We start from the raw sequence: 27,426 nt of genomic DNA, 5'->3' as shown, positions 1-27,426 counted from the left end.
CTCGTTTAGTAGTTGTTGGAAACTACACTGCATTAGGCCTACAAAATGGGTATGGGGTGTAGAGAGATGGTGTGTTCCACTCCAAGGTGTTCCCCAGGTTTCCTCTCCATTGCTTCCATCTTAATGCTCTCGTTTAGTAGTTGTTGGAAACTACGCTGCATTAGGCCTACAAATTGGGTATGGGGTGTAGAGAGATGGTGTGTTCCACTCCAAGGTGTTCCCCTGGTTTCCTCGCCATTGCTTCCATCTTAATGCTCTCGTTTAGTAGTTGTTGGAAACTACGCTGCATTAGGCCTACAAATTGGGTATGGGGTGTAGAGAGATGGTGTGTTCCACTCCAAGGTGTTCCCCAGGTTTCCTCGCCATTGCTTCGTTCATAATGCTCTCGTTTAGTAGTTTTTGGAAACTACACTGCATTAGGCCTACAAATTGGGTATGGGGTGTAGAGACGGTGTGTTCCACTCCAAGGTGTTCTCCAGGTTGCCTTTCCTGAGCTTCTATCTTCAGGCTCTCGTTTAGTAGTTGTTGGAAACTACGCTGCATTAGGCCTACAAATTGGGTATGGGGTGTAGAGAGATGGTATGTTACACTCCAAGGTGTTCCCCAGGTTTCCTCGCCATTGCTTCGATCTTAATGCTCTCGTTTAGTAGTTGTTGGAAACTACACTGCATTAGGCCTACAAATTGGGTATGGGGTGTAGAGACGGTGTGTTCCACTCCAAGGTGTTCTCCAGGTTGCCTTTCCTGAGCTTCCATCTTAATGCTCTCGTTTAGTAGTTGTTGGAAACTACGCTGCATTAGGCCTACAAATTGGGTATGGGGTGTAGAGAGATGGTGTGTTCCACTCCAAGGTGTTCTCCAGGTTGCCTTTCCTGAGCTTCTATCTTCAGGCTCTCGTTTAGTAGTTGTTGGAAACTACGCTGCATTAGGCCTACAAATTGGGTATGGGGTGTAGAGAGATGGTGTGTTACACTCCAAGGTGTTCCCCAGGTTTCCTCGCCATTGCTTCGATCTTAATGCTCTCGTTTAGTAGTTGTTGGAAACTACACTGCATTAGGCCTACAAATTGGGTATGGGGTGTAGAGAGATGGTGTGTTCCACTCCAAGGTGTTCCCCAGGTTTCCTCGCCATTGCTTCCATCTTAATGCTCTTGTTTAGTAGTTGTTGGAAACTACGCTGCATTAGGCCTACAAATTGGGTATGGGGTGTAGAGAGATGGTGTGTTCCACTCCAAGGTGTTCCCCAGGTTTCCTCGCCATTGCTTCGATCTTAATGCTCTCGTTTAGTAGTTGTTGGAAACTACACTGCATTAGGCCTACAAATTGGGTATGGGGTGTAGAGACGGTGTGTTCCACTCCAAGGTGTTTCCCAGGTTGCCTTTCCTGAGCTTCTATCTTCAGGCTCTCGTTTAGTAGTTGTTGGAAACTACGCTGCATTAGGCCTACAAATTGGGTATGGGGTGTAGAGAGATGGTGTGTTCCACTCCAAGGTGTTCCCCAGGTTTCCTCGCCATTGCTTCGATCTTAATGCTCTCGTTTAGTAGTTGTTGGAAACTACACTGCATTAGGCCTACAAATTGGGTATGGGGTGTAGAGACGGTGTGTTCCACTCCAAGGTGTTCTCCAGGTTGCCTTTCCTGAGCTTCTATCTTCAGGCTCTCGTTTACTAGTTGTTGGAAACTACGCTGCATTAGGCCTACAAATTGGGTATGGGGTGTAGAGAGATGGTGTGTTCCACTCCAAGGTGTTCCCCAGGTTTCCTCGCCATTGCTTCGATCTTAATGCTCTCGTTTAGTAGTTGTTGGAAACTACACTGCATTAGGCCTACAAATTGGGTGTGGGGTGTAGAGAGATGGTGTGTTCCACTCCAAGGTGTTCCCTAGGTTTCCTCGCCATTGCTTCCATCTTAATGCTCTCGTTTAGTAGTTGTTGGAAACTACACTGCATTAGGCCTACAAAATGGGTATGGGGTGTAGAGAGATGGTGTGTTCCACTCCAAGGTGTTCCCCAGGTTTCCTCGCCATTGCTTCGATCTTAATGCTCTCGTTTAGTAGTTGTTGGAAACCACACTGCATTAGGCCTACAAATTGGGTATGGGGTGTAGAGACGGTGTGTTCCACTCCAAGGTGTTCTCCAGGTTGCATTTCCTGAGCTTCTATCTTCAGGCTCTCGTTTAGTAGTTGTTGGAAACTACGCTGCATTAGGCCTACAAATTGGGTATGGGGTGTAGAGAGATGGTGTGTTTCACTCCAAGGTGTTCCCCAAGTTTCCTCGCCATTGCTTCGATCTTAATGCTCTCGTTTAGTAGTTGTTGGAAACTACACTGCATTAGGCCTACAAAATGGGTATGGGGTGTAGAGAGATGGTGTCTTCCACTCCAAGGTGTTCCCCAGGTTTCCTCGCCATTGCTTCCATCTTAATGCTCTCGTTTAGTAGTTGTTGGAAACTACGCTGCATTAGGCCTACAAATTGGGTATGGGGTGTAGAGAGATGGTGTGTTCCACTCCAAGGTGTTCCCCAGGTTTCCTCGCCATTGCTTCGATCTTAATGCTCTCGTTTAGTAGTTGTTGGAAACTACACTGCATTAGGCCTACAAATTGGGTATGGGGTGTAGAGACGGTGTGTTCCACTCCAAGGTGTTTCCCAGGTTGCCTTTCCTGAGCTTCTATCTTCAGGCTCTCGTTTAGTAGTTGTTGGAAACTACGCTGCATTAGGCCTACAAATTGGGTATGGGGTGTAGCGAGATGGTGTGTTCCACTCCAAGGTGTTCCCCAGGTTTCCTCGCCATTGCTTCGATCTTAATGCTTTCGTTTAGTAGTTGTTGGAAACTACACTGCATTAGGCCTACAAATTGGGTATGGGGTGTAGAGACGGTGTGTTCCACTCCAAGGTGTTCTCCAGGTTGCATTTCCTGAGCTTCTATCTTCAGGCTCTCGTTTAGTAGTTGTTGGAAACTACGCTGCATTAGGCCTACAAATTGGGTATGGGGTGTAGAGAGATGGTGTGTTTCACTCCAAGGTGTTCCCCAAGTTTCCTCGCCATTGCTTCGATCTTAATGCTCTCGTTTAGTAGTTGTTGGAAACTATACTGCATTAGGCCTACAAAATGGGTATGGGGTGTAGAGAGATGGTGTCTTCCACTCCAAGGTGTTCCCCAGGTTTCCTCGCCATTGCTTCCATCTTAATGCTCTCGTTTAGTAGTTGTTGGAAACTACGCTGCATTAGGCCTACAAATTGGGTATGGGGTGTAGAGAGATGGCGTGTTCCACTCCAAGGTGTTCCCTAGGTTTCCTCGCCATTGCTTCCATCTTAATGCTCTCGTTTAGTAGTTGTTGGAAACTACGCTGCATTAGGCCTACAAATTGGGTATGGGGTGTAGAGAGATGGTGTGTTCCACTCCAAGGTGTTCCCTAGGTTTCCTCGCCATTGCTTCCATCTTAATGCTCTCGTTTAGTAGTTGTTGGAAACTACACTGCATTAGGCCTACAAAATGGGTATGGGGTGTAGAGAGATGGTGTCTTCCACTCCAAGGTGTTCCCCAGGTTTCCTCGCCATTGCTTCCATCTTAATGCTCTCGTTTAGTAGTTGTTGGAAACTACGCTGCATTAGGCCTACAAATTGGGTATGGGGTGTAGAGAGATGGTGTGTTCCACTCCAAGGTGTTCCCCAGGTTTCCTCGCCATTGCTTCCATCTTAATGCTCTCGTTTAGTAGTTGTTGGAAACTACGCTGCATTAGGCCTACAAATTGGGTATGGGGTGTAGAGAGATGGTGTGTTCCACTCCAAGGTGTTCCCCAGGTTTCCTCGCCATTGCTTCGATCTTAATGCTCTTGTTTAGTAGTTGTTGGAAACTACACTGCATTAGGCCTACAAATTGGGTATGGGGTGTAGAGACGGTGTGTTCCACTCCAAGGTGTTCTCCAGGTTGCCTTTCCTGAGTTTCTATCTTCAGGCTCTCGTTTAGTAGTTGTTGGAAACTACGCTGCATTAGGCCTACAAATTGGGTATGGGGTGTAGAGAGATGGTGTGTTCCACTCCAAGGTGTTCCCCAGGTTTCCTCGCCATTGCTTCGATCTTAATGCTCTCGTTTAGTAGTTGTTGGAAACTACACTGCATTAGGCCTACAAATTGGGTATGGGGTGTAGAGACGGTGTGTTCCACTCCAAGGTGTTCTCCAGGTTGCCTTTCCTGAGCTTCTATCTTCAGGCTCTCGTTTACTAGTTGTTGGAAACTACGCTGCATTAGGCCTACAAATTGGGTATGGGGTGTAGAGAGATGGTGTGTTCCACTCCAAGGTGTTCCCTAGGTTTCCTCGCCATTGCTTCCATCTTAATGCTCTCGTTTAGTAGTTGTTGGAAACTACACTGCATTAGGCCTACAAAATGGGTATGGGGTGTAGAGAGATGGTGTGTTCCACTCCAAGGTGTTCCCCAGGTTTCCTCTCCATTGCTTCCATCTTAATGCTCTCGTTTAGTAGTTGTTGGAAACTACGCTGCATTAGGCCTACAAATTGGGTATGGGGTGTAGAGAGATGGTGTGTTCCACTCCAAGGTGTTCCCCTGGTTTCCTCGCCATTGCTTCCATCTTAATGCTCTCGTTTTGTAGTTGTTGGAAACTACGCTGCATTAGGCCTACAAATTGGGTATGGGGTGTAGAGAGATGGTGTGTTCCACTCCAAGGTGTTCCCCAGGTTTCCTCGCCATTGCTTCGTTCATAATGCTCTCGTTTAGTAGTTTTTGGAAACTACACTGCATTAGGCCTACAAATTGGGTATGGGGTGTAGAGACGGTGTGTTCCACTCCAAGGTGTTCTCCAGGTTGCCTTTCCTGAGCTTCTATCTTCAGGCTCTCGTTTAGTAGTTGTTGGAAACTACGCTGCATTAGGCCTACAAATTGGGTATGGGGTGTAGAGAGATGGTGTGTTCCACTCCAAGGTGTTCCCCAGGTTTCCTCGCCATTGCTTCGATCTTAATGCTCTCGTTTAATAGTTGTTGGAAACTACACTCCATTAGGCCTACAAATTGGGTATGGGGTGTAGAGAGATGGTGTGTTCCACTCCAAGGTGTTCCCCAGGTTTCCTCGCCATTGCTTCCATCTTAATGCTCTCGTTTAGTAGTTGTTGGAAACTACGCTGCATTAGGCCTACAAATTGGATATGGGGTGTAGAGAGATGGTGTGTTCCACTCCAAGGTGTTCCCCAGGTTTCCTTGCCATTGCTTCGATCTTAATGCTCTCGTTTAGTAGTTGTTGGAAACTACACTGCATTAGGCCTACAAATTAGGTATGGGGTGTAGAGAGATGGTGTGTCCAACTCCAAGGTGTTCCCCAGGTTTCCTCGCCATTGCTTCGATCTTAATGCTCTCGTTTAGTAGTTGTTGGAAACTACACTGCATTAGGCCTACAAATTGGGTATGGGGTGTAGAGAGATGGTGTGTTCCACTCCAAGGTGTTCCCCAGGTTTCCTCGCCATTGCTTCCATCTTAATGCTCTCGTTTAGTAGTTGTTGGAAACTACGCTGCATTAGGCCTACAAATTGGGTATGGGGTGTAGAGAGATGGTGCGTTCCACTCCAAGGTGTTCCCCAGGTTTCCTCGCCATTGCTTTCATCTTAATGCTCTCGTTTAGTAGTTGTTTGAAACTACGCTGCATTAGGCCTACAAATTGGGTATGGGGTGTAGAGAGATGGTGTGTTCCACTAGAGAGATGGTGTGTTCCACTCCAAGGTGTTCCCCAGGTTTCCTCGCCATTGCTTCGATCTTAATGCTCTCGTTTAGTAGTTGTTGGAAACTACACTGCATTAGGCCTACAAATTGGGTATGGGGTGTAGAGACGGTGTGTTCCACTCCAAGGTGTTCTCCAGGTTGCCTTTCCTGAGCTTCTATCTTCAGGCTCTCGTTTAGTAGTTGTTGGAAACTACGCTGCATTAGGCCTACAAATTGGGTATGGGGTGTAGAGAGATGGTGTGTTACACTCCAAGGTGTTCCCCAGGTTTCCTCGCCATTGCTTCGATCTTAATGCTCTCGTTTAGTAGTTGTTGGAAACTACACTGCATTAGGCCTACAAATTGGGTATGGGGTGTAGAGAGATGGTGTGTTCCACTCCAAGGTGTTCCCCAGGTTTCCTCGCCATTGCTTCCATCTTAATGCTCTCGTTTAGTAGTTGTTGGAAACTACACTGCATTAGGCCGACAAAATGTGTATGGGGTGTAGAGAGATGGTGTGTTCCACTCCAAGGTGTTCCCCAGGTTTCCTCGCCATTGCTTCCATCTTAATGCTCTCGTTTAGTAGTTGTTGGAAACTACGCTGCATTAGGTCTACAAATTGGGTATGGGGTGTAGAGAGATGGTGTGTTACACTCCAAGGTGTTCCCCAGGTTTCCTCGCCATTGCTTCGATCTTAATGCTCTCGTTTAGTAGTTGTTGGAAACTACACTGCATTAGGCCTACAAATTGGGTATGGGGTGTAGAGAGATCGTGTGTTCCACTCCAAGGTGTTCCCCAGGTTTCCTCGCCATTGCTTCCATCTTAATGCTCTCGTTTAGTAGTTGTTGGAAACTACGCTGCATTAGGCCTACAAATTGGGTATGGGGTGTAGAGAGATGGTGTGTTCCACTCCAAGGTGTTCCCCAGGTTTCCTCGCCATTGCTTCCATCTTAATGCTCTCGTTTAGTAGTTGTTGGAAACTACGCTGCATTATGCCTACAAATTGGGTATGGGGTGTAGAGAGATGGTGTGTTCCACTCCAAGGTGTTCCCCAGGTTTCCTCGCCATTGCTTCGATCTTAATGCTCTCATTTAGTAGTTGTTGGAAAAAACACTGCATTAGGCCTACAAATTGGGTATGGGGTGTAGAGACGGTGTGTTCCACTCCAAGGTGTACTCCAGGTTGCCTTTCCTGAGCTTCTATCTTCAGGCTCTCGTTTAGTAGTTGTTGGAAACTACACTGCATTAGGCCTACAAATTGGGTATGGGGTGTAGAGAGATGGTGTGTTACACTCCAAGGTGTTCCCCAGGTTTCCTCGCCATTGCTTCGATCTTAATGCTCTCGTTTAGTAGTTGTTGGAAACTACACTGCATTAGGCCTACAAATTGGGTATGGGGTGTAGAGAGATGGTGTGTTCCACTCCAAGGTGTTCTCCAGGTTGCCTTTCCTGAGCTTCTATCTGCAGGCTCTTGTTAAATAGTTGTTACATGGAACAACTGCATTTGGCGTACTAGTTGGTTTGGGGCCTACTAACAGTGTGTGCCGCTCCTTGCTGTTCTCCTGGTTTCCTGTCCTGAAATTCCATTTTCAGGCTCTCGTTAAGTAGTTGTTAATGTTAGACTGCATTTGGCCTACTAGTTGGGTTGGGGCCTACTATCGGTGTCTGCCACTCCTTGCTGTTCTCCTCCACTGAACAAAGCTGTGCCGCTTGTTTACTACGGTTGCCAATTTTGAACTGCATTTCAACTACTTACTGATTTGGGCCTACTCTCTGTGTCAGCCTCTCATTCCAGTTGTCCTCCACTGCAATGCCCCCTGGTTAGTCCTGTGTTACCAATTTTGAACTGCATTTAGCCCACTTTATTCTTTGGGCCTATATCTGTGTTTCCTCCTCATCCTGCCCATTGCCCAGCCAGTGATAGATGAGTCTGCTGGTACATTGACCCATAATGCAAAATTCCCCGTGCACGCTACACAGCAAGATTGTGACCCTGCTGAAAGTCAGGTTCCTCTTCCCGCATACCATACCACCTTACACGGGGACAAAGAGGAAGGTGCAGATGAAAGTGCAGGTTCCTTCATCAGGTGTGGGGAGGAATACTAGTTGGCGACGTCACTGGCACAGGGACTCTCATAGTACGCAAAAGTGTTGCTGCCGGTGGGAGGTGCCCCCGCCGTGCAAACACACCGCTGTACTTTGAGGGGCCCTGTGCCAGTGCCAATGCCAACGAGTGGGCCCCCCCTGCTTGCTCAGGATCTCAGCACTTGCAAAGTTGAAATACTTACCTCTCCCTGCTCCACTGCCGTGACGTGTTCCAGATTTCCTGGGCCCACTAATTACTTGAACCAGCCCTACCCCCCCACAACTTTAGCCAAATGACCCCCAATTTCAAATGCCTTCCAATTATTATAAGGTAAATTACGATTGACAAGCTTCTGTAACAAGAATGGATGTTTTTGCCATTAAAATGGGCAGTGTAGGTGTTTTCCTGGCCTCCACTCACTGCCGACTATGCTCCCCCATTGATTTGCATTGGGTTTCGTGTTTCGGGCGATACCCGACTTTTCGCGATAATCGGCCGATTCCACTCGACTCGACTTCTAAGATAGTCGGGTTTCGCGAAACACGGCTCGACTCTAAAAAGGTCAAGGTCGCTCAACCCTAGCCATGACTTCACGGTCATGTGACCGCGACGTCATCACAGGTCCTGCGCTCATACCAACCCGGGGACCGGAAGTTGCCGCGTGTACCGTACACAGGCACCAGGACTTCAAGGGGCCTTCGGAAGATGAGTATATGTTTATTTTTTATTTTAAGTCTTTTTTAACCACGCATATAGTGCCCACATTGCTATATACTACGTGGGCTGTATTACATACTGCGTTGGCTCTGTTATATACTACATCTCTATGTTATAGACTATGTAGCTGGGCAATATACAACGTGACTGTGCAATATACAACGTGACTGTCCAATATACTACGTGGCTGTGCAATATACTACGTGCTCTGTGTTATATACTACGTCGACTGTGCAATATACTATGTGGCTCTGTTATATACTACGTGGCTATATTATATACTACGTGGCTCTGCTATATACTACGTGGCTCTGCTATATACTATGTCGCTGACCAATATATTACATAGCTGTGCAATACACTACGTAGCTGTGCAATACACAATGTGACTGTGTTATATACTACGTGGCTGTGCAGTATACTATGTGCCTGTGCAATATACTACGTGGCTCTACAATATACTATGTGGCTATGTTATATACTACGTGGCTCTGCTATATACTACTTGGCTGACCAATATACTTTATACCTGTGCAATACACTACGTGGCTATGTTGGAGGGACAACCATAGCCAGTATGTGGATAAAAGTAAGATATAACACCAAGCAGGAAATATATATAAAATGCCTTTATTAAATACAATTGGCAAATAAATGTATATTTTAGTTACTCATAATTTGTGCGCACAAGGACAAAAAATATATGTACTGAAAAATAAAAAACAATTATTATATAAATATTAAAAAATGTATAAAAAGGAAAAATGGTAAAGGCTGACCCCAACAGTATATTCATATAAGAGAAAGGATGTGGCTCCCACAGAATGTATATAGCCACATAGAAACCTATGTATATCCGTAGCCAAAAAAACACCAATGAATGCCAAAAAAACAGAGAGTGTCGCAGAGGACTCAGAGTATGTATATACGTATAAAAATGAACAAAGTGGAATAAAAAACGCCAAAAGCAGTGTGTGTATATAATACACCGCACAGACTAAAGTGCAACGTGCCAGTATGCTTAATGAATTGATATAAAAAAACAAATAAAAAAAGTAGTAAAGCACCTATTATATAGTTTAACGTGCAAAATTGTACTCAATAAAGTGCAAAACAGGTGTGCAAAAAATTGCAAAAAAGTGATAGAACAAGCACAGGGAGGCGGTCTATGTAGTCTGACTAAATAATGCAGTGTAAACAAGAAAAATAATTAAGGTGCCGAAGTGCAAAGGTACCGAATTTGGCAGAGAAGGTGCACAATATGGCACTATATATAACCCACACGGGCACAATGCTGCTAATATTATATTTGGATAACGGCAGCAGAAGCCGCTAGAGCACCACGGATGGCCAAGAGAGGTGCAACAATACTGAGCAATCCTAATGTGGTCTATGACAGAATGGGGAGCGCACTAAACCTTAAATGTGAAAAACCGGGTCAGTAGGGTCAGCCAAGTCCTCATGAGAACGCGCCCCGACGCGCGTTTCGGATAGTGATCCTTCGTCAGGGGGGTGGCTATTGAGGCGCAGGAGCACCAAATATATAGTCCCCTCATCTAGCGCCACGGCCCGGGTGTAGGCGGCGCATGCGCGATCCCTTCGTTCCGGGACTTCCGCCATCCGTGTCACGCAGCCGGACGTACGGGGGCAGAGTACCCGACGTCTCCATAGCAACGAAGACGCGGAGCTGCCGAGTCCCTTCACGCTGACCGGGCATGCGCACCACCAGAGGCCGCGTCTAGGGTAAGTATAATAGCGGACCTTGACTGCAAGACGCTAGAAGGTAGTAACCACTTGTGGGTCGGACATCACAAATCAAAATTAGAAAGTGGGCATACCAAAGCCCTATCAAGGCCATAACCATACTTATGGACATGATTCTGGGGAAAAAAACAAGGAGGAATATGTAGATAAAAAATAAAAAATAAATGAAAAAATATTTTTTTTTAAATGAAAAATGGCCCAATATGGAAAAATTACAAAAATTAATTAACCCCAGATGGACCATAACAGCAGAAACCACAAGAGAAAAAATAATAAATAAGCTATGGGTGAAATATCAAATGATCTAAGTGCCATTAAATGGCATGAAAAACTTGTTGCCGAAGGAGTGGGGAATAATATAAAAATCAATGCGGTATATGCGCATATAATTATAGCAAGATATGCCATATGGCTATATACATGTAGCTGGATGGAATATAAAGTCACATATACCACTATGCTGTCATGACAGAATATAAATCTTTTTTACAAACATGTGTATATATATAATACATATAAAATTCTTCTGCAGAGCAATTTAACGGATCCAGATCGGAACAAGCTTCCTCCGAAAAGAGAACATCATGAAGGACATGCATCCTACAGCAGCAAGGAATCAAGAGGAAGTACATAGTCAGGTAAGTAGATCACTAGAAAAAAGTAAATAAAAATAATTACTAAGGTAGAAAAATCATTAAATAGGGGGACATAAATAGGTTAAAAAAGAGATAAGATAAAAATGCATATACATAAAAACACAATAGCCTAAATTTAAAATGTACAAAAAGAGGTAAAATATACATAGAATCTGATGGTATTACTTAAAGAAAGGGGGCAAAGCTCAAGTTTTCGTTTAACCCCTTAGGTGTAACCGTATCCAGCAACCAAATCCACTTGGTCTCGAGTTTTGCAAGCGGTACACCAATTTCCCCACCACGTTCATTTAATGTGATGGTGTCAATTCCCATGAATTTCAGGCCAGAGGGGTCACGGTTGTGGTGAATTTTAAAGTGCTTTGGCAAAGTCTTCAGTTCCGATATGTCCTCAGCTATTTCGGCAGCCCGTATACCTCGTACGTGTTCCCGGACACGTACTTTAAATTGCCTCGTTGTCATGCCCACATAAATTAATGAACATGGGCACACCGCATAGTAAATTACCGCCTTCGTGGCACATGTTATGGCATGTTTAATCTTGAATGTACGGGTCCCGCTGGAGTTGGTGAATGTTTCAGCCCGTACTACGTTCGAGCAGGCTACACATTTACCACATGCTTTACATCCATTTTTGAGTGTCCCATTGTCCAAAAAGGTGGGGATTGTTGGTTTAAAATCATAGTGGCTTTTCACCAAGTAATCACCCAAGTTTTTGGATCTACGATACGTGATGTTTGGACCCTCACCCACGTATTGTGACAAAATGGGATCAGATTGTAATATACCCCAAGATTTTACAAGTAATGATTTCATCATTTCAGTCTGACCATTATATTGGGTGATGAATCTCACCTTCTGATTAGATTTTTGGGGTCTACTCCCGTAAAGAGACTGGTGACGTGTTGTATTCTTGGCTCTGTTATAGCCCCTCTTGATAGAACGCCAACTATAACCCCGCTCAATGAATCTCTCCTTCAATAACACCGACTGTTCTTCAAAGTCGACATCATTGGAGCATATTCTCCGCAGTCGCAGGAATTGGCCAATCGGAATAGCATTGACCATTGGGGGGGTGAGATGATGTTGCATGTAGCAGGGAATTGACCGCTGTACTTTTGCGAAAGATATTTGTGGAGAGGCAATTGTCAGCATCCCTATTTATCCGTACATCCAAAAATTCCATCTCATCAGCGTGGACCTTGTAGGTCAGATGTAAATTGCGTGAGTTGTGGTTCAGGTGTCCCATGAACTCTTGTAATGCGTCTACAGGACGTTGCCAAATGAAAAATATGTCATCGATGAACCGCACCCACAAAGGGATGCGGTCCACCGAGGGCACAAGTCCCGACATAAAAATGTCCCTCTCCCACAGCCCCAAGAACAAATTTGCATAAGAGGGCGCAAAAGAAGCACCCATAGCAGTGCCCTGGAGCTGTAGGTAGAGGGACCCCTTAAATAAAAAGAAATTATGAGACAACGAGAACTCAAGTAACTGGACCACAAACTCCCTCATGGACTCGGGCAGAACTGAAGACTCCAAATAGTATTTTACCGCCTGAACACCATCACCATGACGGATGTTGGTGTAGAGGCTCTCCACGTCACAAGATACCAGGAAAGTCCCCACACCAACATGTAACCCATCAATCTTTTTAAGAAAATCGTTTGTATCCTTTATATGAGAGGGGAGTTCAGTGACCATTGGCTGCAGTTTAGAGTCTATAAATTTATTAATTTTCTCCAAAAAGTTTCCACAGCCAGAAATTATAGGCCTACCAGGTGGTTTCGACTGATTCTTGTGAACTTTTGGTAATAAGTATAGGGTGGGTATTGTTGGTTCAGGTACACGCAGAGCTCCAAATAATTCCTTGGTGATTGTATTGGATTCAAGGGCTGTTTTAAGGATCAATTCAAGTTCACCTTGGAATTTGATCAACGGGTTGAAGGTCATTTTTTTATAGCACACACTGTCCCCCAACTGACGGAAAGCCTCACCTTCATACAATGGTTTTGGCCATATCACAACATTCCCCCCCTTGTCGGCAGGTTTGAACACCACGTCCTTCAAATTCTGCAGACCACGGAGTGCATTTTTCTCCTTATTGCTCAAATTTTCACCATTAGGAAACCGGGGTATATGATCAAAATCTCTACTCACAGTTTTCACAAATACGTGGGTGAGGGTCCGAACATCACGTATCGTAGATCCAAAAACTTGGGTGATTACTTGGTGAAAAGCCACTATGATTTTAAACCAACAATCCCCACCTTTTTGGACAATGGGACACTCAAAAATGGGTGTAAAGCATGTGGTAAATGTGTGGCCTGCTCGAACGTAGTACGGGCTGAAACATTCACGGACTCCAGTGCGAACCGTACATTCAAGATTAAACATGCCATCACATGTGCCACGAAGGTGGTAATTTACTATGCGGTGTGCCCATGTTCATTAATTTATGTGGGCATGACAACGAGGCAATTTAAAGTACGTGTCCGGGAACACGTACGAGGTATACGGGCTGCCGAAATAGCTGAGGACATATTGGAACTGAAGACTTTGCCAAAGCACTTTAAAATTCACCACAACTGTGACCCCTCTGGCCTGAAATTCATGGGAATTGACACCATCACATTAAATGAACGTGGTGGGGAAATTGGTGTACCACTTGCAAAACTCGAGACCAAGTGGATTTGGTTGCTGGATACGGTTACACCTAAGGGGTTAAACGAAAACTTGAGCTTTGCCCCGTTTCTTTAAATAATACCATCAGATTCTATGTATATTTTACCTCTTTTTGTACATTTTAAATTTAGGCTATTGTGTTTTTATGTATATGCATTTTTATCTTATCTCTTTTTTAACCTATTTATGTCCCCCTATTTAATGATTTTTCTACCTTATTAATTATTTTTATTTACTTTTTTCTAGTGATCTACTTACCTGAATATGTACTTCCTCTTGATTCCTTGCTGCTGTAGGATGCGCCGTCCTTCATGATGTTCTCTTTTCGGAGGAAGCTTGTTCCGATCTGGATCCGTTATATTGCTCTGCAGAAGAATTTTATATGTATTATATATATACACATGTTTGTAAAAAAGATTTATATTCTGTCATGACAGCATAGTGGTATATGTGACTTTATATTCCATCCAGCTACATGTATATAGCCATATGGCATATCTTGCGGTAATTATATGCGCATATACCGCATTGATTTTTATATTATTCCCCACTCCTTCGGCAACAAGTTTTTCATGCCATTTAATGGCACTTAGATCATTTGATATCTCACCCATAGCTTTTTTATTATTTTTTCTCTTGTGGTTTCTGCTGTTATGGTCCATCTGGGGTTAATTAATTTTTGTAATTTTTCCATATTGGGCCATTATTCATTTTAAAAAAAATCTTTTTTCATTTATTTTTTATTTTTTATCTACATATTCCTCCTCGTTTTTTTCCCCAGAATCATGTCCATAAGTATGGTTATGGCCTTGATAGGGCTTTGGTATGCCCTCTTTCTAATTTTGATTTGTGATGTCCGACCCACAAGTGGTTACTACCTTCTAGCGTCTTGCAGTCAAGGTCTGCTATTATACTTACCCTAGACGCGGCCTCTGGTGGTGTGCATGCCCGGTCGGCGTGAAGGGACTCGGCCGTTCCACGTCTTCGTTGCTATGGAGACGTCGGGTACTCTGTCCCGTACATCCGACTGCGTGACGCGGACGGCGGAAGTCCCAGAACGAAGGGACCGCGCATGCGCCGCCTACACCCGGGCCGTGGCGCTAGATGAGGGGACTATATATTTGGCGCTCCTGCGCCTCAATAGCCACCCCCCTGACGAAGGATCACTATCCGAAACGCGCGTCGGGGCGCGTTCTCATGAGGACTTGGCTGACCCTACTGACCCGGTTTTTCACATTTAAGGTATAGTGCGCTCCCCATTCTGTCAAAGACCACATTAGGATTGCTCAGGATTGTTGCACCTCTCTTGGCCATCCGTGGTGCTCTAGCGGATTCTGCTGCCGTTATCCAAATATAATATTAGCAGCATTGTGCCCGTGTGGGTTATATATAGTGCCATATTGTGCACCTTCTCTGCCAAATTCGGTACCTTTGCACTTCGGCACCTTAATTATTTTTCCTGTTTACACTGCATTATTTAGTCAGACTACATAGACCGCCTCCCTGTGCTTGTTCTATCACTTTTTTGCAATTTTTTGCACACCTGTTTTGCACTTTATTGAGTACAATTTTGCACGTTAAACTATATAATAGGTGCTTTACTACTTTTTTTATTTGATTTTTTTATATCAATTCATTAAGCATACTGGCACGTTGCACTTTAGTCTGTGCGGTCTATTATATACACACACTGCTTTTGGCATTTTTTATTCCACTTTGTTCATTTTTATACGTATATACATACTCTGAGTCCTCTGCGACACTCTCTGTTTTTTTGGCATTCATTGGTGTTTTTTTGGCTACGGATATACATAGGTGTTAGGGCTAGCGGAACGCACCAAATAATAAGACAGATAGAGTATGGTGCGTTCGCAGCCCGGGGTCCACCGTGCAGAGATGGAACCTGCTGCCAAGTAATGACGGACTATATGGCGGTACTCATAAGTATACACACGTGGGTTAAACTTCACCCAGCGTGAAGGAAGCGATCCTGTTGCGTCACAGGACCGCGGTACCACACATAGAGCGCGAGCAAGTAGTCAGCGAACTCAAGCCCAACTAGGATTGAAGTCCGATTAGACCCTTGCTGGCACAACACCGCAACTGGGTGTGTAAAGAAACTAAATAACAATTTTAAGGCACAAGAGTGCATGCGGTGCCGCACTGACGAACGCCACTAACCACCCAGGCTTGGGTAAGGAAAGCACAGAGGAAGTGCACGGCGCCGTACTGTCGGTCACAGCAACTGGATGCTGTAATGTGTGATTAGTGCTGTAGGCTAAGTCGGGCGCTAGATAGCAACCATACTCCTTCCGCGAACAGGCATTCAATAGGGTAGGGGTATCCAAGGACGACTTGCACTCACAACATACACACATTAACAATTGTACACTAGTTTATATAGTTGCAGCACAGGAAGTGGCCACAGAAACCTTGCCCTTCCAAGACCTGCCAAGAGGAACAATGGAATGTGCTGCAGAGCCTGAGCACATGACCCTCGATCTCCAACGGGAGATCTTGCCCTGGGCATGCTCAGTGTGTGGAGACAAGGACTTAGTCCCAGAGAAGTCCGCTCGCTGCTGACCAGCACTGGCTTTAATGGCAGAAGCTGAAGAAGCAGCAGTAACTCTCTGTACAGAGTGAGACTGAGCAAGACGCTGGAACCGACGTCCTTGCTGAGCAGACTCCACTGCGGCTGGATGAGAATGGGAAACCGCAGCGGAGATGGCTCGAGATTCCCCCTGTGCAGAAGCGGGAACTCGAGACCTAACATTACCCCCCCTCCTAGGGCCCCCCCCCCTCCTTGGGCCTCGCTACGCTCGAAGGCAGCAATGAGCTGTGGGGCCCGAATGTTTTCAGCAGGCTCCCATGACCTGTCCTCCGGGCCATAACCCTTCCAATCCACCAGATAGAACTTTTTGCCGCGTACCACCTTGCACCCCAAAATAGCGTTCACCTCGAAATCGTCCGTAGACGAACCCGATGTCCCGGCAGATGACTCGGAAAACCGGGACACGTATACGGGTTTCAAGAAGGACACATGAAAGGTGTCGGTGATACCCAAGCGTGGAGGAAGAGCCAAACGGTAGACCACAGGATTAACCCGTTCGAGAACCTTGAAGGGACCCAAGTAGCGAAGAGCAAACTTAGTGGACTCAACTCGCAGCCTGATGTTACGGGCGGAGAGCCACACCAAGTCGCCAGGAGCAAAGGTCGGAGCGGGGCGCCGATGAACATCGGCGGAGGACCTCATTCTCTCCTCTCCCGAATGGCATCCTGCGTGCGGTCCCAAATGTCCCGTGCCTCCACAGCCCAGTCTGCCACCCTGGAGTCAGCAGAAGACACAGGCATGGGCACAGGAACACGCGGATGCTGGCCGTAATTTAGGAGGAATGGAGTCTGACTGGTGGAGTCGGCTACGGCATTGTTAAGTGCAAACTCTGCCCACGGTAGCAAGGATGCCCAGTCATCCTGCCTGGCAGAAACAAAATGTCGTAAATATGTGACCAAGGTCTGGTTGGCCCTCTCTACCAACCCATTCGTCTCGGGATGATATGCCGAAGAGAGATTTAACTCAATACTGAGTAGACGACAAAGCTCTCTCCAGAATCGAGACGCAAACTGGGGACCCCGGTCACTAACAATTTTGTCTGGCATACCGTGTAGGCGAAAGATATGCTTGACGAACAAAACAGCCAACGCCCGTGCAGAAGGTAGCCGTGGAAGAGGCACCAAGTGCACCATTTTGGAAAAATGGTCAGTGATCACCCAGATAATGGTGCAGTTACGAGACTTGGGTAAGCCCACCACAAAGTCCATCCCAACCATCTCCCAGGGCCTGTCCGCCACCGGCAGAGGATAAAGCAAACCAGCTGGCCGTTGCCGAGGAGTTTTGTTCTTGGCGCAAGAGACACACGCCCGAACATACTCTGCGACATCACGAGCCATATGCGGCCACCAGTATGTCCTCGCCAGTAACTCAGATGTCCTTTTGGTACCAAAATGTCCACCCACCCTGGACGAGTGTGCCCAAGAGAGAACCTCCGGTCGCAAACTGGATGGAACAAAAGTCTTGCCCGGGGGCCCAGACTCTAGCGAAACCGGGGCTACAGTTCTCAAGCTCTCGGTGGGGACAATAAGCCGAGGCTCCTCCTCCTCCTCCGCAGATGACACAACGGAGCGAGAGAGAGCGTCGGCCCGAATGTTCTTCTCCTCAGAAAGAAAATGGAGGGTGAAATGAAACCGGGAGAAGAATAAGGACCATCTGGCCTGGCGAGAATTCAACCGCTGAGCTGTCTGCAGGTACACCAAATTTTTATGGTCTGTGAAGACTTGGAAGGGAAAACGTGCTCCCTCCAAGAGATGTCTCCACTCCGAGAAAGCCAACTTCATGGCTAGCAACTCCCTGTCCCCGATGGAATAATTCCTCTCTGCTGGTGAGAAGGTCTTGGAGAAAAAGAAGCAAGGATGCTTCCGACCTTGAGCATCCTTTTGGAAGAGGACTGCTCCAGCACCAACAGAAGAGGCATCCACCTCCATGATAAATGGCTTATCAACATCGGGGCGATGTAGGATGGGAGCGCTAGCGAAGTGTGACTTTATAGAGTTAAAGGCCTTGGAGACCTCCTCAGACCAAAATTTGGGATTCGCCCCCTTCTTGGTGAGGGCAACCACGGGAGCTACCAAAGTTGAGAAGTGCAGAATGAACTGGCGATAATAATTAATGAACCCCATAAAGCGCTGCACTGCTTTAAGAGAATGGGGTTCCTGCCAGTCCATCACAGCCTGTAGTTTAGCAGGATCCATAGCCAATCCCTGGGCAGAGATGATGTAGCCTAGGAAAGGTAAGGACTCCTGCTCAAACATACACTTCTCCAACTTGGCATAGAGGGAGTTTGCCCGTAGGAGGTCGAAGACTTTGCAAACATCTCTCCGGTGGGAGTCAATATCTGGAGAGTAGATGAGAATATCATCCAGATAGACTACGACCGAGGTGGAAAGCATATCCCGGAAGATATCGTCACAAAGTCTTGGAACACGGCCGGGGCATTACAGAGCCCGAAGGGCATCACCAGATATTCATAGTGCCCATCCCTGGTGTTAAAAGCCGTCTTCCATTCGTCCCCCTCACGGATGCGAATCAGGTTGTAAGCACCCCGCAGATCTAGTTTAGTAAATACCCTTGCTCCCCGAAGCCTATCAAAGAGCTCAGATATCAAGGGCAAAGGATACTTATTTTTAACGGTGATGGCGTTAAGACCCCTGTAGTCTATGCATGGACGTAGTTCCCCATTCTTCTTCTGCACGAAGAAGAACCCTGCCCCAGCAGGTGACACTGACTTCCTAATGAATCCTCTTGCCAGATTTTCCTGGATGTACTGTGACATTGCCTCCGTCTCCGGGAGAGATAGTGGATAGACTCGACCCCGGGGAGGCTCAGCACCAGGCAAGAGATCAATAGGACAGTCATAGGGGCGATGGGGCGGAAGGATCTCCGCCGCCTTTTTGGAGAACACGTCTGCATAAGACCAATACTGCTTGGGGAGAGAGGAAAGATCTGCGGGTACCTCAGTAGTAGCAACCTGAACGCACTCCCTCTGACACCTACCCCCACAAGATTCGCCCCATCCCAGGATTCAGCCAGAGGACCACTCGATATGAGGAGAGTGGTACCGTAGCCAAGGTATTCCCAACAGGATCTCATCAATTCCCTCAGGAATGACGAGCAGAGATATAATCTCCTGATAAGATGGCGACATGGACAGAGTAAAAGGAATGGTCTGGTGTGTTATCTGAGAGGGCAGTGTCGACCCATTCACCACTCGTACCGTTACTGGTTGAGCTAGCATAACCAGGGGTATTCCGTGACGTTGGGCGAAGGCAGAAGACATAAAATTGCCCTCCGCCCCAGAATCCACGCAGAGCTCTACCGAGTGGGAGAATGAGCCTATAGTAATTGTCCCCTTAAAGGACAATTTAGAGGCAAACGTCGCCGTGTCTAGTGCACCTCCACCTACTACCACTAGACGCTGACGTTTCCTCTACCGCTGAGAACATCTGGTGGCTAGATGTCCCGACTGCTGGCATACATGACAGACCTTGAGTGCACCTGCGGTCCGGGACTTAGATCCCGCTTGTGACACTCCCCTGGCCTCATGTGACTCAGGAACCAGAACCGGAGATTCCAGAGGTTTGGCGAAGGTAGGAGCCAGCCGAAACCTCTGCCTACACTGGGCTCGCTCTAACCTCCGCTCGTTAAAACGGAGATCAATTCGAGTGGAGACAGTTATTAACTCCTCCAGTGTGGCAGGAATCTCCCTAGTGGCCAGAGCGTCCTTAACGTGGTCAGCCAGGCCCCTCCAAAATATGGGGATAAGAGCTTTATCCGACCAATCCAGCTCAGAAGCTAAAGTGCGGAATTGGACGGCAAAATGACTGACCAAGGACTCACCCTGAGTTAATGCCAGCAGTTGGAGCGCAGTATCATGGGTGACTTGAGGTCCTAAAAAGACCTGTTTCAGAGTACTCAGAAACAGCGGAGCACTCTGCACCACATGATCGCCACGCTCCCACAGCGGCGTAGCCCATTCCAACGCCCTGTCCGACAAGAGAGATACTATAAATCCCACCTTAGCCCGCTCTGTAGGAAAACGTGCAGCCAGGAGCTCGAGGTGAATAGAGCACTGACTCACAAATCCCCTACAAAATTTGCTATCACCAGAAAATTTTTCTGGCAGCGGGAGGCGAGAAAATGTCGGAACAGGGGTGGCAATGGGCAGGGTTGCTGCAGCCACGCTAGCAGCCTGTACAGCAACTGCGGTAACATCCACAGCTGAGGTTGCGCTCTCAAAAGCCGCCAACCTACCCTCCAGCTGCTGGATATACCGCAAGGATTGCTGTTTGTCCGTCATTACTAGCCAGACCCTGGCGCTAGTGTAATGTTAGGGCTAGCGGAACGCACCAAATAATAAGACAGATAGAGTATGGTGCGTTCGCAGCCCGGGGTCCACCGTGCAGAGATGGAACCTGCTGCCAAGTAATGACAGACTATATGGCGGTACTCATAAGTATACACACGTGGGTTAAACTTCACCCAGCGTGAAGGAAGCGATCCTGTTGCGTCACAGGACCGCGGTACCGCACATAGAGCGCGAGCAAGTAGTCAGCGAACTCAAGCCCAACTAGGATTGAAGTCCGATTAGACCCTTGCTGGCACAACACCGCAACTGGGTGTGTAAAGAAACTAAATAACAATTTTAAGGCACAAGAGTGCATGCGGTGCCGCACTGACGAACGCCACTAACCACCCAGGCTTGGGTAAGGAAAGCACAGAGGAAGTGCACGGCGCCGTACTGGTGGTCACAGCAACTGGACGCTGTAATGTGTGATTAGTGCTGTAGGCTAAGTCGGGCGCTAGATAGCAACCATACTCCTTCCGCGAACAGGCATTCAATAGGGTAGGGGTATCCAAGGACGACTTGCACTCACAACATACACACATTAACAATTGTACACTAGCGCATGGCCGTGCGGTCATGCGCAGTTTATATAGTTGCAGCACAGGAAGTGGCCACAGAAACTTTGCCCTTCCAAGACCTGCCAAGAGGACCAATGGAATGTGCTGCAGAGCCTGAGCACATGACCCTCGATCTCCAACGGGAGATCTTGCCCTGGGCATGCTCAGTGTGTGCAGACAATGACTTAGTCCCAGAGAAGTCCGCTCGCTGCTGACCAGCACTGGCTTTAATGGCAGAAGCTGAAGAAGCAGCAGTAACTCTCTGTACAGAGTGAGACTGAGCAAGATGCTGGGACCGATGTCCTTGCTGAGCAGACTCCACTGCGGCTGGATGAGAATGGGAGACTGCAGCGGAGATGGCTCGAGATTCCTCCTGTGCAGAAGCGGGAACTCGAGAGCTAACAATAGGTTTCTATGTGGCTATATACATTCTGTGGGAGCCACATCCTTTCTCTTATATGAATATACTGTTGGGGTCAGCCTTTACTATTTTTCCTTTTTATACATTTTTTAATATTTATATAATAATTGTTTTTTATTTTTCAGTACATATATTTTTTGTCCTTGTGCGCACAAATTATGAGTAATTAAAATATACATTTATTTGCCAATTGTATTTAATAAAGGCGTTTTATATATATTTCCTGCTTGGTGTTATATCTTGCTTTTATCCACATACTGGCTATGGTTGTCCCTCTCCCTGGTTAAGTGGGTTCTCCACAAATTCTTCCACAGCGCACTGGTCACTTTTACAGAGCGTTTTATATAGATAATTGCCTATGTTGGCACGTGTATGTACATATAGTGCCCTTGTGTTCTGTGGATCTGTCTAATCTACGTGGCTATGTTATATACTACATGGCTGTGTTACATACTACGTAGCTCTGCTATATACTACGTACGCTGTGTTACATACTACGTAGCTCTCTTATATACTACTTAGCTATGTTATATACTACGTCGGTTGTGTTATATTCTACGTCACCAAAACAGACAGAGAAAGACTCCACTAAAACATCTTCGCACACCACCAATGATATATATCAAAAAGGAACAACTTGATTGGAAGCATAATTAAAAACAGTTAAAATCAATACAATCAACAACTGCCTCCCCCCACACATGAGGCCTGTACAACACCACAAATGCTGCAATTATAACATAAAAATAGTAGCAAATAATATACAAAGCATATCGCTGTAGGGACACACTGTAAAGAATCTAGACATACACTGGTATACGATAGCAGCCACAAATAAAGGACATCAAAACTCCGTTATTAATACATAGATGGTCCTTAGGATCTCTAACTGATGCAGGAATTAAAGCCAAGAATTGGCACATAATTGAGAATCAGAGTAAAAAATATATATAAGGCGGATATAATCCATACCACCTCCTAATAAAGGCAGGAAACAGAGTGATCTCCAGGGAAGAAAGTACCCCAAGCAGAACAGTGTATCGCCCAATCACCCGATAATCACCTGTAATAGGGAGGGTGAAGATTGCAGCCAAAAGTGTGACAGGCCCGGGAGGCAGCTGAACCCAACGCGTATTGCGGCAAAAAAGAGCCGCTTCGTCAGGGGAAGTCTTTTCTACGTCACTGTGCAATATAGTACGTAGCCTGTGCTATATACCAGAGGTCCCCAACTCCAGTCCTCAAGGCCCACCAACAGGTCATGTTTTCAGGATTTCCTTAGTCTTGCCCAGGTAATAATTGCATCACCTGTGCAATGCAAAGGAAATCCTGAAAACATGACCTCTTGGTGGGCCTTGAGGACTGGAGTTGGGGACCTCTGCTATATACTACCTACATATTCTAGAATACCCGATACGTTATTATCGGGCCACCATCTAGTGCTATATATAGATGGCTTGTATAGCCTACCGCCATTTAAGCTTATATCCCAACACCTGATGACACCGCTAATGCGATGAAACATGTCGGAGGGACTTTTGTACTAAAATTCACTGTCCTATTCTGTGCTATGCACTTCACCAATACAGAGTAGCAGGCACTTTGTTAAAATATAATTGAAATAATAGAGGCAGATTAGGGACTAACATTTTTATACCTTTTGCTCATAATTTTAAAATCAAATTAACAGTTACATTTTAGGCCTTCTAGTGGGGATTCATTTGGGGTTCTCCTCAATTTGTTAATTACATAAATATACAGTGGGGGAAATAAACAGTGGGGGAAATAAGTATTTGATCCCTTGCTGATTTTGTAAGTTTGCCTACTGACAAAGACATGAACAGTCAATAATTTTAAGGGAAGGTTAATTTTAACATTAAGAGATACAATATAAAAAAAATCCAGAAAATCACATTATGTAAATTATATAAATGTATTTCCATTTTGCAGTGAGAAATAAGTATTTGATCCCTCTGGCAAATAAGACTTAATACTTGTTGGCAAAACTCTTGTTGGCAAGCACAGCAGTCAGGCATTTTTTGTAGTTGATGAGAAGGTTTGCGCACATGTCAGGAGGAATTTTGGTCCACTTCTCTTTGCAGATCATCTCTAATTCATTAAGATTTTGAGGCTGTCACTTATTAAGGTCTGGAGACTGGTTAGTCACTCCTCCTGGTGGAGGGAAGGAGGTTGTCACTCAAGATTTTACTGTACATGGCTCCATCCATTCTCCCATTGATGCGATGAAGAAGTCCTGTGCCCTTAGCAGAGAAACACCCCCAAAACATAATGTTTCCACCTCCATGCTTGACATTGGGGACGGTGTTCTTTGGGTCATAGACAGCATTTTTCTTCCTCCAAACATGGCGAGATGCATTAATGCCAAAGACCTACATTTTTGTCTCATCTGACCACAGCTCCTTTTCCGAAGCACTCACAGAATCATCCAAGTGCTCACTGGAAAATTTGAGATGGGCCTGCACATGTGCGTTCTTGAGCAGGGGGATCTTGTGGGCACTGCAGGATTTTAAACCAGCATAATGTGTTAGGAATGGTTTTCTTGGTGACTGTGGTCCCAGCTGCCTTGAGATGATTAATAAGTTCCCTTCGTGTAGTTTTAGGCTGATCTCTCACCTTCCTCATGATTAAGGATACCCCACAAGGTGAGATTTTGCATGGTGCCCCAGATTGATGTCAATGGACAATTATTTTGTATTTCGTCTATTTTCTTACTATTGCACCAACAGTTTTCTCCTTCTCACCCAGCGTCTTACTTATGGTTTTATAGCCCATTCCAGCTTTGTGCAGGACTATGGTCTTGTCCCTGACATCCTTATAAAGCTCTTTGGCCTTGCCCATGTTGTAGAGGTTAGAGTCTGACTGATTAATTGAGTCTGTGCACAGGAGTCTTATAAAGGTGACTATGTAAGACAGTTGTCTTTAATGCAGGTAACGAGTTGATTAGGAGCATCTAACTGGTTTGTAGGAGCCAGGACTCTTAATGGTTGGTAGGGGATCAAATACTTATTTCTCACTGCTAAATGCAAATACATTTATATAATTTATACAATGTGATTTTCTTTTTGATATTCTATCTCTCAATGTTAAAATTAGCCTACCCTTAAAATTATAGACGTTTCCTGTCTTTGTCAGTGGGAAAACTTACAAAATCAGCAAGGGATAAAATAATTATTTCCCTCACTGTAGATTATGTAACAATAGACAGGAAAGATCCAGTAGAGAGAGAGACACTCTTTGTAGCCCCTTTTCCTTCTGACAAAAATGAGGATCCTGAACAGAAGAACCCTTCCATTAACCCAAATTTACCTAATCGGACACATAAAAATTAGTTTTCTATGTAAGGCTACTTTCACACATCAGGTTTTTTGTTTCAGGCTAAATCCGGCGAATGTTGGAAAAACTGGATTCGGCGCAGATTGTGAAAGCCTGATGCGACGGATCCTTTTTTTTTGACGGATCCGGCTAGCCTATCTAGATTATTGGATAAAAAAAAAATTGAAGCATGCTCAGTTTAAAAAACCAGATCAGGCCGCCGGATCCGCCATTATCTGCATCCGGCACCTTCCGGCTCCCATAGGCTTCCATTCTAGCAAACAGCCGGAAGCGCCTCAGGCTTTTTCGCCGGAAACAAAAAACGTTACAGTAGATTATTTTTCCAGACGCCGGAATCAAGTGTACGCTGGATCCGGCATCAAACCGGAAGGGCCATCCGGCGCAATCCGGCGCTAGTACAAGTCAATGGGGGAAAAACAGGATCCGGTTTTTATTTTTTCTCCCGAGAGCCAGATTTAGCCTGGAACAAAAAACCTGATGTGTGAAAGCAGCCTTAGAGAACCCTCTTAAATGAGCATGAAGAAATGCTAATCACATTGAATACTTTTGGTGGTATTACTCTTATACAATCTCCAATTGTAATACCCTAACTATTGTTCTCTCTACCATAGGAGAAAGGCTTGTAACAAACCGAATTTGTGATCTAATAAGGAATTTGAAAATGTCTGTTTTTACAAGCAAAGAAATTAAATGTGAATTCTATTTATAACTGCACTAAGGTCTATGTTCTCCACAGTAGAAATATGTGATTGTCATTTATTACAAGTATGTTGTACAGTATACATGAAATCACTGCAAAATAGTCTATGTCCCCAATTTATCATTACTGGCGATTTTTCTTACCGGTCTTGATGAGGGGGTGTGTAGGAGATATGGCTATATGGCCATATGGCCTATAACTACGTTCACATTAGCGTTGTGCGGGGCAGCGTCGGCGATGCAACGCACAATGCATGCAAAAACGCATGCACAACGCAGCTTTTTGTGATGCATGCGTTCATTTTTGCATGATTTTTGGCGCAGAAAAAACTGCATCATGCAGCGTCCTCTGCGCCCTGACAGTTGCGCCAAAATGACGCATGCGTCACAAAACGCAAGTCAACGCATGTCCATGAGCCCCCCATGTTAAATATAGCGTTGCCGTGGCTGCACCTGACGCTGCCCCGCACAACGTGAATGTGAACGTAGCCATAGACATTCCTGAATCATTAAGAGGTGCCACGCAAGAAATCTTACTCTAGTCTGTGACTTAAGTAAGATTTCTGATGTAAGGAATGCCACAACTTATCATGAATTAGACACAAAAGAGCACAGTGAGGTCAAAAATACTCTGTTGTAAAAAATCACAGTAATAAGCACAAAAGAGCAGACCAGCTATGGTATCGTGCCTTCGTCGCTGTCCTGTTTCGCCCCAGCTCATTTTGAGAGTTGGGAGAAATTGGGGTGAAAATGCGAAGAGTCACAACATTTTTGATCAACTCTGAGTTCAGCAAAAAATGCATGATTTTTCAAAGCATTTTACGCCAGAACTCTGGTGAAATTGTTTTTACATTTTTAGACTTTACAATCTGTGGCACTTAATGTAAGAGTTAATTTTACAGGATTGAATTGTAACAGCTGTAAAGTGAAAACAAGACATCATAACGGTAGCTTCTGTTTACTCAAATTCACAAATTGTTGGATTCATCATAGATATCCAATTGAAGTACTGTATAAGTTTCAAAAATCTATTTGTGTGAATTTGCTAGATGATCAACACATGGATTGAATATTCAGATCTTCAAGTTCTTGAGTTACATTCAACAGCCTTAATTAATAAGGGTTTCAAAGGCCATCCACTATCACAGCACTATGAATCATGTAAAGGAACCTGTTTTTTTTTGCCAAACTGTCCCTGAAAAAATGAAGAAGACTAAAGGAACAAATGTCTGAAGTTGAATCTAAATGGATATTTACACTTAATAGTCTAGCCCCAATTGGTCTCATTCAAGAGACTGAATTATACGCTGTCTAGCTATTGGTTGCTTTGACCCAGGTACGGACTGGAACTGAAATTCAGCCCTGGCATTTGAAATCTCACAGGCCCATGCCGTCCCTGTCCCCAAGCACCAGATGGGGATATATTACTAATATTACCCTGCATGGAGAAAAGGGAGATTTACTACAAGACCAATTTGTCTAATGATACCCGTGGCCTGCTGGGTAAAGTGACTGAGTCCATCATAATTCTTAACGGTATGGGTATCTTGAGAACACCGATTCTGTTAACTACATAGCAGACAAGGCAGCCCAAAACCAGACAGGCCCTTCTGGCATTTGCCAGATGGCCAGTCCGGCCCTGCGTTTGACCAATCATGATTATTCACAAACACCGGGAGAAAAAGTGGCAGCTGAGAACTGAGTGCCAAAGGAATGGCTGCCAACATGAGTCAGCAGAAATCCTCCGTGCCTACCAACCTAAATAGCAACATTTCCACAGCAATAAGCCTGGAAATCTGCCCATTTAGCATTTGGACCTTTTTTGGCTGGGAACTTTC

The sequence above is a fragment of the Ranitomeya imitator genome, chromosome 1 (assembly GCF_032444005.1).
Source record: "Ranitomeya imitator isolate aRanImi1 chromosome 1, aRanImi1.pri, whole genome shotgun sequence".
Taxonomy (NCBI): domain Eukaryota; kingdom Metazoa; phylum Chordata; class Amphibia; order Anura; family Dendrobatidae; genus Ranitomeya; species Ranitomeya imitator.
Note: the sequence above shows the minus strand (reverse complement) of the source record.